Source organism: Danio aesculapii, chromosome 19, assembly GCF_903798145.1.
Source record: "Danio aesculapii chromosome 19, fDanAes4.1, whole genome shotgun sequence".
Classification (NCBI taxonomy): Eukaryota; Metazoa; Chordata; class Actinopteri; order Cypriniformes; family Danionidae; genus Danio; species Danio aesculapii.
This window is the reverse complement of record NC_079453.1, coordinates 12,346,043-12,359,057: the sequence shown is the minus strand read 5'-3', so window position 1 is coordinate 12,359,057 and position 13,015 is coordinate 12,346,043. Positions and strand designations below refer to the sequence as shown.

Below are 13,015 nucleotides of genomic sequence, written 5' to 3'. Positions count from 1 at the left end.
ACATCCTCACGGCGTGCGAGCGTCACTTCAATTACGTGCTGCTTTTTCTTTTCCTTTCCAATTTGTATTCCAGCCAAAAAAAAGCTCGAGCAGGTCTACAGGCTCACGAGCCGCATGCTGGAAACAGAGCGTTTTTAACTCCTCCAAAGTGGTAATATCATCACACAAGTGTCTCGACATGCGTAAAAAGTACCGCTCATGCGAGTTAAGTTGGATGGGAGAACATAAAAGAAGCCACATGCATGCAAACACACTGAGAGATTGTGCTTTCACATTGGGGAAACATTAGCAATATTTCAAATTCATAAACGAGCTGTTATCATCTGGACTAGGGGTTTACTTTAAACTGTTAAGAGATCATATGGAGGATCTGCTAGCTGTTGTGTTTTGCAACTCGTTATATTGTTGCGAGAACTCAATGGATGCGCGCGCCCGTGTCGGGGAATTTTGATTGACGTGCAGCTGTCATGTTTATTGTTTCTTTATGTTGGGATCAGGACTGCTGGTGGATTTAATAGCACATTTCATATACAATGTTGTGTTTCTGATTCAGTACTAACTGCAGTGCTTGGATGCATGAAATATTGCCATTCTTCACACAAGCTTGTGCTTCTTGCTCGGCTGTGTTTGGATCGTTGGCACTGTAGCTGGGAACGTGTCTGATAAAACACAAGTAAATCTCGATTTCTCATTCGCTGTTTCTTGATTAATTTGACATGTTTGTTTGTATTGTTTAGTTACAAAATCAAGCATGTCAAATCGAAATGGTGTTTTAGGCATCAAAATTTAACAGTTTAGGGATGTATTGATTCACCTGACTCACGATCGATCCGATACTAATCTCACTATTCACGATTTAGTCACGATTTTTTTAACAAAATTATCTGAAACAAATTTAAGGTGAAGAGCCCTTTCATTTTTCATAAATGCTGCACATTTTCGTATAATATAATATATTTTCTGCCATAACTACATTGCTATTTTAAAAACAAATTGCAAAAAAAGAATAATACAAACTAAATAATACAAATATAAAATAAAATATAATATATAAAATATATTTTTAAAAAGAAATATCAGAGAATCTATGTAAAGGCTAAGATTATTTTAAAAAAGTTCTCGAATTGACCCCCCCACACGATCTTGATCCAGCATCCAGGAGCATTGCTAGACATAAAGCTGTACTGGGGCACGCACCCCCCCCCCCCCCCCCCCCCCCTGAAAAAATAAATATATATATAATACAAAGCAAATATTTATTATAAATAAAAGTATCATTGTTATTATACAATTATTATTCTAAATAATCAAAGTGTAACTTGAAAACAATGTTAAGACACAACTGGAGTGATATGCTAAGATCATTTAAGAAATCTTTTTCATGAATATTAATTTAATTTGAATGAAATTCTATAGACAATTCAATAGAATACAAAAAAAGATGTTTTTATAGAATTATATGTTGTCTTAGACATGACACTTGGCAGAGAATTAGGTTTATTAGGTCTTACCTCCCTGACTCGTCATCCCTCCATTTTGCTTCATACAAAAAATTCTATCAGGAGGCATGCTTAGTAGGATCACCATCATATTGTTTAAACTTTAGTTTTGTGGACTTGCAAAACAAAAAAGGCTGTTATGCCGGTTTTACAGTGCATGAGCAGCAATTTTTTTTACCATGAATGCTAACTACCGGGACTCGCACCGGGAGAAGACCAGCGCGTGCGAGAGGCGCACGGGTTCTCTGCACACACGCGGAGATGCGTCAGTTTGCTTTTTGATTAAACTACATTGCTTTCATCAGTGTTGGTTTGGTTGCACATAGAGAATAACGTCTTTATTTCGGAATTACCACTCTTAATAAATTCACTTGCATATGAAGTAAATCATGTCTCAAAGCATTTCCAACCCATACCGCCTAACCACCAGGGGCCGCCCCTTGCTCTCAAATTTGAGTCTGTTCTGTGCTTTCATTTTATTTAGCCATGAAAACACTTTGAAAAATAAAATGGTGGTGTTCCCTTTCCTTTTCATTTGAGGTGCCGTCACCCCTCCTATGCAATCCTATATAGTGGTCGTGACTGTCAGCTGACATGCTCCATAGTGATAAATAGATGCTGTTTCCCAAACGGATTCTATAGATTTAAAACAGATTTAAAGCAGAGTCTGGGTTTTGGGTGTGTGTTTTGAACAGACAAATACACATTTTTAATAATAATAACATCTAAAAATGTCGATCATGGTGGGTTTTTTTCAAACGGAACCAATTTTGTCCTAAATGAGCATAAACAATTAGGAAAGCAATTCACTGCTTTCATTATTAGGTTAGATGTGTGCATTTTTAAAGTGACACCACTGTTATTTAATGTAATCAAATGATAAATCTAAATAAATAAGAGATTCATCCATTGCTCTTTAATCATAATGTGTAAGTTATACAGTAAAGAAAAGATTGAGGTTTGATAACTTGATTCTATTACTCTATAATAGCTATTAATTTTAATAAGCTGAGCTGTTTGCTAATTTATTTGTTGCTAATGTGTACTATTTATTTTTTGTTTTTGTAAAATAATAATAATAATAAATCATATAAGTGATCGTTTAACTGTGTTTATTTACAATGAAACAGCTCCAGGAGAACAGATTTACTACTTTGGGGATTTTTTAGATCCTTATTATGGTGGGCATATCCCTTATTTTTACATCCCAATGTTGACAGGTATGTCTTCAAATGGTGTTAAAAGTATCATACGGGCTGCGTCCGAAACTGCCTACATGCTCAGTAGGTACTGCATTTGAACTTAAATGTACTACACAGCTGTTAGAAAATTACTGTTCTATACAGTTTGTGTGGAGTTTGCATGTTCTCCCTGGGTTTCCTCCAGGTGCTCCGGTTTCCTATTTCCTATTTTTCATAGATGCAAAATTAGATAATTTTTTTTTGTGTGTCTGTGTGTGTATGATGTATGTGTCATTATGTTTTTGTTTATTTATACCTCTATAAGGGCAGTGCATTCTCTGAGATCCAAACTTTTAGAGACAGGCGAGTACACTTTGCGCTACAGACAGCCATGGAGTTTTAAATGCTGCCCTGTGTTGAAATAACGAATATGTAAAGTCACCTGATCTGAATTTTGACAAGAAGCAGCATTTTAATATGAAAGTTGAAACCAAGAGATATGACCCAGGGCTCGAAATTAACCTTTTTTCTTGGTAGCACTGGTGCTCCTAACTTTAAAAATGTAGTCACACCAGACAAAATTTAGTCACATCCACCAATAAGTATGAGCACAGTTACTACACTGTTTTATATTAACAAATGCATTGCATTTGAAATTAACACTAATGACAAACAAACTAACAAACAAAAATCTGCATGTGCTCACCGGTCCTGCACGCACTGCTTGACGTAAATGAGATGAACTGCGATAATAACTGTGCTGTTCTTACAGGTGGTGTCTGATATTGTACAGATGCTACTGACATAGCTTATCATTTGCATACGTCATCTTAATAGTAATAACGGTCTTTTCATGAGCTGCAATATTAGTTTCATCTCAGTGAATGCATGCTCTTTATGGTGAACGTGGTGTCAGTGGCACGACTGACAGCATCGTGGCGATTAAATGAAGGATTAAATAAACATCTCGTGCTTAAAATGCTGTAGATTCAGTGGCAAACACTGTTAGTTACCTGAAATCTCCATCCCGTTGGCTTTACGGTGAATGCTATAGTCATTTTCATAGCGGACTTTAACCACTGAAAGTCTTTTATCCACTCTTTGAAAAGTGTAAATGCTGGCAAAAACATTCACGTAGTGTCTCCTATGTCGGCGCATGTGGTGAACATTTTGCTGTGAAAACTGGTCGCACGGCACCAATTTTATGCACTCGCCCAAATGCTCCCAAATATATTTTGAGGTCGCACAGATAAAATTTCGGGCCCTGCGATCCACGCTTTCACTGTCACTCACTCACAACCTCTTAAATATGTGTATCTGCCAGCTGAGCATGCTAAAAACTGTTAAGTGAAGGTTTGTGTAAGTATGTTTAATTTATAGATAAAAACATCTGTATGCTGGATATGGCACAAGCAGTATTTCACACGTTTAACATTTTATTTACACCATATTATTTAAAACATGAAAGTAGTGGATATTTTACTTGCATTTAGTATGCTTTCTATGTATATGAAATGAGGGCTGGGCGATATTGCAAAAATTATCACTATCATGTTTCATATCATTCAATATTGATAATTGTTGAACATTTTTAGCAATACATTTAGGAATATTAGGATGTTTTGTTATCTAACCACTTTATTTTAATTTACCAACCTTACTAAGGCAAATAGTTTTTATAATCAAAACAAAATATTTACAAAATATCTGAGCTCTTTAATAATAAAATAAACGTAAGTGTTAAACAGACTGTTAAACTTAAAATGTTGCAAAGTGTTTGCAATGGTAAAGTGCAAATGCTGAACAATAAAAGCAAGCTTTACGGTAGATGAATAATAATGATACAGTAAACTTCAAACTTTGTAAACAAAGCAAATTATGAGTCAATTCTGAGCTTTAAGCAAAAGAACTAACCATCTTTATATAAATACATACTGCAACATTACAAATTGTGAAGTTGAAAGATTACATTACCACTATGCTAAAACACCTGCCGTCTCTCGTAACTAAGTGACCATCAAGTGTTTTCTCAGAGGATGACAAACGGCCAAACATTGCTGCAGCTCCGATGCAAGTTTATGGAGAAAAGTAAAAAGCACTGCATTGTTTAGATGCGCTGTGTTTGAGGTAATTAGTCTGACGTTATTACTGATTGTGTATAGTCCATACAAATAGTGAAGCAGATTGCTTAGTCCTACTCGCATGAATCGCGGTGCGCTCGCGGCATTCGGAAAAGTTGAGATGTTTTCAACAAGGAGCGCCTGGAAAATGCATACACGTCACATGTGCGCGCTTGTGTTGCTCTCATACACATGGAAATGACAACTTACACCCTAAGCCTATTGGCATTGCTTCCAAGGCACGCGCTTAGCAGCCACATTTTATAAAAACTACAGGCTTTATACTGAAACTTTTTTTATCAATATTGACAATGGTGTTCAGTAAATAAATATCGATACCGATATTTTCGCCCAGCTCTATATAAAATTACTTGAATTTAACAGCATATTGTCTTTTGAATTGCCTTTCACTGGCAGGAAGTGGGTTAAGACAAAAGACAACTAATATTCTTTTTTAAAAATCAAGTCTCTTCTGTATGCATTGCAACCAGTTTTCACTTTGACAGTGCAGTACAAGAGGGATTTATGTGTGAAGGTCCTTCAGAAGGGGCTATTTAATCATTAATGCATGTAGACTTCAAAGTATGCTTTTTGCTGTCATGTACCTTTACCATCAAGAGCTTTTGTATTTACAGAACAAAACAAAGATGTGCAATCTGGCATCTTGATAGAACCTCCGTTTAACATACAAGATTTTTCTACTTGCTGCTTGAGGAAAACTGTTGAGATTTCTGAATTTGTAATAACCTTGCCTGCATTATTACGATTCTTGAGTATGTGGGATGTGCGAAGTGTAGAATAACGAGTTTTCTAAGCTTAGACTGAGATCACACATCCTTATGTTTCACACCGGCATGCTTGTTTGCACCCCAACATGGGCTTTAAAGTCTGTGTGAGATGCTGAGACTTTATTTCAGTATGTTAATGTACTTCCTATTGAAACTGAATATTGAGTAGGGGCAGGGATTTCTTTTTGTGTGTTATTTTCTCGTAGCAAACTACGGGCAAGTCCAAACGATCATGGGTAATTTCAAAACTGCAGTTTGTACACACAAAAACATGCTCACTGTTTTCTCGTCTCTGATTGACCAACATGGCTGGGCTGAATGCTAAATTGAAATAAAATTACATTTGCGATTTTTGTAACAGCTCAGATTAGCTACGTTTCCATCCACCTATTTTTATGCACAGTTTAGAGATGCACATAAAAATAGGTGGATGGAAACACCAAGATGCGCATACATTTTGAAAATGTGCATAAAAAACGAATGAGCACAATGGAGTAGAATAAACTTTTTATTTGATTAGAAAATATGCACATAAACTACAATGGAAACACATTTACCGAACAAATTCCAGTATGTGAATTAAAAAAGTCATGTGATTTTTGTTATAAAGATCATGTGATGATAAACTGTGTGTGAATGGACAAACCAGCTGGCTGAGCACATTGTAAAACATCTGAAATGTTGTTTTGGTCATTCTAAAACATCTTAACCATTTCAGTATTAGTGTTATTATATTATTAATGACCTCTAGAATTGTCAAGAGCATCTGGGCTCTGCGTCTTGCGGCTTCAAACACTCCCAAGACTTTTTTCATGCGTGTCAAAGTCATTTATTAAATAATGTAAAAAATTGACGCAGCTTCTACTGCAGCAAATTCTGTTTTAACTGTTGATATTTTGCGGCAGATTATCAGGAAGTAGAGGTGTGGACCTATACTAGTCTCACGGTTTGGTTCAGTTACGATTATCATGCCATCGATTCGGTTCAATTCAATATTTCGGTGCATAACGGTGCATTAACGATGCTTTCCATACACAGTGTTGTATTTTGGGGGGTGGCTATAACAAGCTGTCTGTATAAACACACACACACACACACACAACACACATGGACACACAGCACCACACTGTCTCTCATTCACACACATACACAAACATAGACGGCACCAAACAAACACGCACGCGCGCACACACACTCACACACACACACACACACACACACGCCCCGCGCTTGCTTGCTTGCTCGCTCGCTCGGGTGCAAAATTGTGAGACCGCCCACTCCTGTTAAAATCACACCAGAGTTATGACTGCTTCCGCGCTTTATTCGGAAATTTATTCCCTCTCCGCATGAAATCTGGTCGGGTCCCGCAACAATGCACAGGTACAGCCGCGGGAATGCATACAGCCGAGAAGAAAAGAGAAGGGATAAAAAGTCACGCAGCAGCCGAGAGGAGAAGTCACGCCAGCAGGTGAAATGGGCCACAGTGAGAGAGAGAGAGAAATGGAGTACTTTCATTCCCTCAATCGCAGAGAAATAGGGGCTTCTGCTGTAAGTGCCAGTGAAAGACTTTCCAGAAAACACACACAGTGAAATTTTTTAATAGTTGGCGCCTGTAGTGTTGTAAATACCCGCACTCGCCTCCCTCGCAACAGAGCGCATATGATATAAATGACGTCAGTACATAATAACCGGTTGTGATTATTACTGAACCGATGCTGAATTGTCCGCGTCTGCTTCGCGGTGCACCGAAGAAACAATTAACACCCCTATCAGGAAGTGACGATTTTGTTCTCTTTGACTACTTGGATGAAAACACTGCTTTACTCGCATGTCTTATATGCGATATTCCAGTTATGCACATAAATTTAATTCGCATTTTTGGATGGAAACATTGCTAATGTCTTGCACATTAGTCATGTAAAGTGATATGATCAGTAGTCTTGCAAAGTCAGTCCTTGGACTAACGCCTTTGGTCACTCGCTTTTAAAGTTTATTGGTCAAGGACCAGCCACTATGTTATTTGTCTGACAGGTTAACCAACCATTCACATATTTTTTTGTGCCGTGCCATGTTTATGGGCCTGGAAATGTCTTCAGAATAAAAGTCCACCAGGCAACCACACATCATTCATTAACAAACGCCTATAAAAGTTTACAACGAGGCATCAATATTCTAAATGATCTGTAAGCAAAACATAAAGGTAATCAGTTGGAGATGCAAGTAGACTTTGTTCTGAGATTCATTCATTATTTTGAAGAGCCATTTTTACATAAAGATCAGGCTGACTGAGATGACTGAGTGAAAGTTTTCTTTGTTCTATAAAAGCTTTGTTTTGTCGTATAGTATCCACTAGGGGTACAAACAAATTGTCTCGTTGTCCTCCAATTGTTCGGTGCACCCTGTGATCCGCGGTTCAGAGTATGCATTATTAATATTGCCATAGCCATATCATCTTGCAGCGCAAGACCGGTTACTCACTGAAGCTAAGCAAGGCTGAGCCTGGTTAGACCACATGGGAAAACTAGGTTGCTGTTGGAAGTGGTGTTAGTAAGGCCAGCAGGGGGCGCTCAACCTGCGGTCTGTGTGAGTTCTAATGCCCCAGTAAAAGTGAAGGGGACACTATACTGTCAGTGAGTGCCATCTTCCAGATGAGATGTTAAACCGAGGTCTTGAATCTCTGTGGTCATTAAAATCCTATGGCACTCCTCGTAAAGAGAAGGCGTGTAATCCTGGTGTCCTAGCCAAATTCCCTCTATTGGCCCTTACCCATCATGGCCTCCCAATCATCCCCATCCACCAAATTGGCTATATCAGTGTCTCTCCACTCCACCTATAGATGGTGTGTGGTCAGCGTACTGGCGCCACTGTCCTGTGGCTGCTGTTGCATCATCCAAGTAAATGCCGCACACTGGTGGTGGCGTGGGGAGACCCCCTCTCATGATTGTGAAGCACTTTGGGTGTATAATGTGCAATATAAATACAAGCATTACATTATTACATTACAAAAAAGTTCCACCTTTGAACGCTTCCGATTAGGGATAACATTTTTTTGGATCCGATCCCGATAACAAACTCTATAGGCCTGCATCTGGATATGACAGACGGCACAATCTAGCTAAAAACATGATGCTTACTGTAAATTAGGCTCCATTACTTGAGCATTCGTTACGACGTTGATCTGTTGTGGTCCAGCTTATGTTTACTTTTTTAATATAAAGATTTTTCTTTGAAATCTGTAGGTTACCTAAATTAAATTTACAGTGAAGTATTCGAAATTTCAGAGTAGCCCATATTAAGCGAATAATTTCACTTTTACTAATTTAATCAACTACTTTGACCACAATGAGCCAGGCTTTACAAACTATTCGCAGCACTTAAAGTATTCTCCTCGAATAAACTCAGGATGAGAGAACAGTAACTTACAGAATAATTTTACTGAGCTGCGCACGTCACGTCTGCGCAGCCGTATGCGTCAATGAAGCGCTTGATGCTGAGACACAGCGCACAGCCCTCCGGTATCTGCTGACACTTTTAAAACTGAGCAGCACAAAGGGAAGAAATCAGTGCATTGAGAATCTGTCTAATGTATTACTGAGCCTTTTCAAGTTTTAAATTTCAGGTAGGCCTACTGTGTGTGTGAAGAGCAGGTATTAATCCTTTCTACTCCAGTGTTGCAAAGGTGATCTGCTTATCTAACAGACACAGCGCAACATGATTTAGAAACAGCAATGAACTCCTTGTTGAAGGTCAAAATGAGCCCATTTAATGTAAAACTAAATGCATTTCTCCACTGATTATTTATATTAATAGGAACAAATAGTCTTGGAGAAAGTGTTTCGTGTTGTCATGAACGCGACACCCAGCTTGAATTGTGAATGAATGGAGAATGATTGACAGGCACAGTGGCGGGAAGCGCTGAGCTGAACATGAATTTAAGAACTTGAATATTCATGTGTACTTCACATTAAACTATAGAATGGCTTCAGAACATTTGGGAAATAGTAGGCATGCATGACAATTTTCTAATGCCTTATAATAGGCTACCTTCGTGGCTTTTGTTGGCTTATAAATTACACGGAATATAGCGCACGCACAAAATCGAATTTGGATCGGTACCAGCTGGCCGATACCCGATCCAGCAAAAATACCAATACCAATATCTGATCGAAGTATCGGGATCGGTGCACCCCTACTTCAGATTACCTTTCACATGCATTGCACCTTGCGAGGACCTGTCAAATCACTAATTAGTATGTAAATCTGGTGTTTCTTCACTAGTCGATGTTTCCGCATGGCAAGTGAAGGAGATAAAGCGAAAAAACCGCAGACGGGGCCAAAACACAGCACATTGCCGTCAGTGTTTTAACAGACACTTAACGTAAATTTAGACAGACTCGGACTGCTGATTTTCTTGCAAAAAAACTCAAAGTAAGCCTAGATCAGTGGTCACTAACAGGCCGAGCGTCCTCTAGACTGAGAAGCATCTTATATGGACCCAAACCTAGAGCATATAGAGGTCTGCGCAGGTCTGTTACTTCAGTCCCGTGTTATTCTACACCCAATCACTCCAGATATTTATTCACTCTGTTTACCTGCTCTCTGCTAAGAAAAGTTTTCTTCTTGTCTGACTGTTTGACTGCTGAACGCTCTGTCGTTGCTTAAGTTTCATTCACCAGTGTCCTGCTGATAACAGAGCTCTCAATATAAACATCGCAGCTTTTTATCCGCTCAAACTTGTTTCTAGGCGAGCTGATAAAGATTTCTGCACACACTTGACTCGTTGAAATTCTGTACATGTAAACCAAGCTAAAGTGTTTCCAGAAAAGTGTGCCATATGCATCAGGCGTTTAGCCAAATATCTCTGGGCGCTGCATGGTGTGACGTCTGAATCCGAGACTATGTGATCAGCAGTAAATTTCTTCCACCAGTCGCACAGAACCAGGGGCGTTGCAGATATTTTAAAAGTGGGGGGGAATCATACATTCATATAATTATTAATCGCTTGTTTCTAAATGGTCTGGCTCTAAAAGTGAGGGGGATGTGTCCCCCCCGGTTGCTACGCCCCTGCACAGAACAACCAAATATGTCCTGAGTAAACCCACAGAATACCAGTCTAATGATATACAGAAGATTTAACTGCTTTCATTTGATTCTATGCAATTGATAAACACATGACCACAACAACAAATGTTTTATCGGAGTTCTTCTTATAAATTTCCTGTTAGAAAAGTATGTGCCTTTGTCACTGCTTATTAGAATGAGCTTATGTAAATTGTTACACAGTTTATTCTGTTTAAGAAGACCCATTTCACATTCACATTTCCTGATAAAAAAAGTATGTGATGATGCAACGGCTTTTTCACTTCTTATAAGAATGCTATTATGAAATATGTTGCATGCTTTATTCTGTGTAAGAAGACACATTTCACAAAAAAAAAAGACTTCAAACACACGACTGAAGCTATGAAGTGATTATTATTATTATTATTATTCAGGGTTTTTTCACTTTTTATTGAGGTAGAAAAGCATTGAGAGCAGACAGAGGGGAAGGATCTCGGGCCAAGATCAGAACTTGGGTCACTGTGAGTGCCATGGTGCTATATGTCAGCTCACTTAACCACTAGGCCATTGGCGCAGACAATGAAGTGTCACGTTTTGAGTCAAAACGTCATTATATTTGGTATTTGCAAGTGTTTTTAGGTTTAACATTAGCAACATTGAGCCGTATTTCAGAGAGAAGCTATGCAAACAGCTGTCAGTATTTAAAAATAATAATTTTAAATCGCATGATGATATCGCTTGCTATGCTTTGCAAATGGGCATGACAATCCAATGTGACTTATCGTTGGTAATATTAGAATTGTAATTCGCTTAAACCTTTGCTAACTTCATTAATGATTGTTTTAGGTTCACATGGTAATGCATTGGATGCAAACAGAGTTAGGCTGTCTGTAAAGCATAGAGCGCCATCTTCTGTCCAAAACTAAGCTCAGTATCACAGTGAGAACAGAGATGCATTTTGAAAATGGCAGAATTCAATTTCGCCATAGCTTTGAAAAATGTATATTCATGATAAAAGCATAAACAATGAAATTAAAGAGACTACTTTATTTTTTATAAATATTGTATCATCTCTTTCAATTAGGCCTGTCACAGTAATCATTGTATCGACTTGTCATGCAATATTTGTACATGACCTCAATCATTTTTGGTGTTGTAGTATATATTTACAAATTCACCGATAATGTTAAAGCCATTTTACAAGGACATTTACAGTTAATAATTGGACACCTAATTAATAGGACATTTAATAGGATATATATAAAGGACATTTACATAATTTTTTACATCAAATTACAGAATCTAAAAAACATTAAGAATGAAAAGCATTAGTCTCTTGAAAGGGTTTATGGCCATTTACGTATTTATGCTGTTATTTAATCGTTCAATAATCACTAGCATAAAATGAACTCAAAATGACAATATTATCACTTATCGCAACAATTTCTGTGACAATATATCGCTCAACAAAAATTCGTTATCGTGACAGGCCTACTTTCATTTGCAAAATGCATTTAATACAATCATTCTAATAATATTTCCTTTAAAGACATTTCTTTTTCCCCCAAATAGTTATTTCTCATTTTCCTTTCTACTCCTCTTCCATTCACATTTTTTCCCTTTTTTTTACTACTGTGATAATACCAGCACGCAAAAATCTAATACAATGAAATGAAAACAATGAAATAAAAACATTCGCACAGACATGTAATGCAATGTAACACTGTAAGGGACTGCATAAATGTTTCAATTAACCTTTGGGAAAATAAAATGTAAAAATATGGGTGACATAATACATCAACATTCAGCAAAACAGACATACATTTATGTAAAATGAACAACATGCATACTCTGACCTATTAAAGTACATAAAAGCACTCTAATGTCACATTCTTTTGTACACAAATGTGAAGCTGCTTGTTTTGATGCTTGAAAAACCCTTTTCATCTCTAAAATACTCTATTCAGACATTTGTTTTACTATCAAGACATATCAATCAGTGTTGCCAACTTGTGATTTTGTTGCTAGATTTTGCAACTTTTCATACTACCCTTGCAACTTTTTTTTTCAAAAAGCACCTAGCAACAAATTTAGCAATTTTTAACATTCATTTAGCTACTTTTAGCAATTTTTAAAAAGTGACTCAAAAAACAGTGGCTGCAGGCTTCACTCAGCCAAAGAGCTTAAAATGACCAAGAGGCGACACTCAATAGAACGTTCCATTACAACAGCAGTGCCCAGCAACAGCCCCGCGATTCCGCCATTTTGGAGTGAAAGCGGTCGGCTGTCCATTGAGTCTTATTGCTGTCACGAGGGCAAGCAGCTGCTTTGTTTTTTATTTATTTATTTATTTAAAAAGCACATTA

General features: G+C 37.6%; 1 protein-coding gene across 1 annotated transcript in view; it reads left to right on the top strand.

The window, feature by feature from the left end:
• The window catches only part of cnot3b (CCR4-NOT transcription complex, subunit 3b), a 45,448-nt gene that overhangs the window by 144 nt on the left and 32,289 nt on the right, over positions 1-13,015 (top strand). The gene's annotated exons all lie outside the window — the stretch shown is intronic.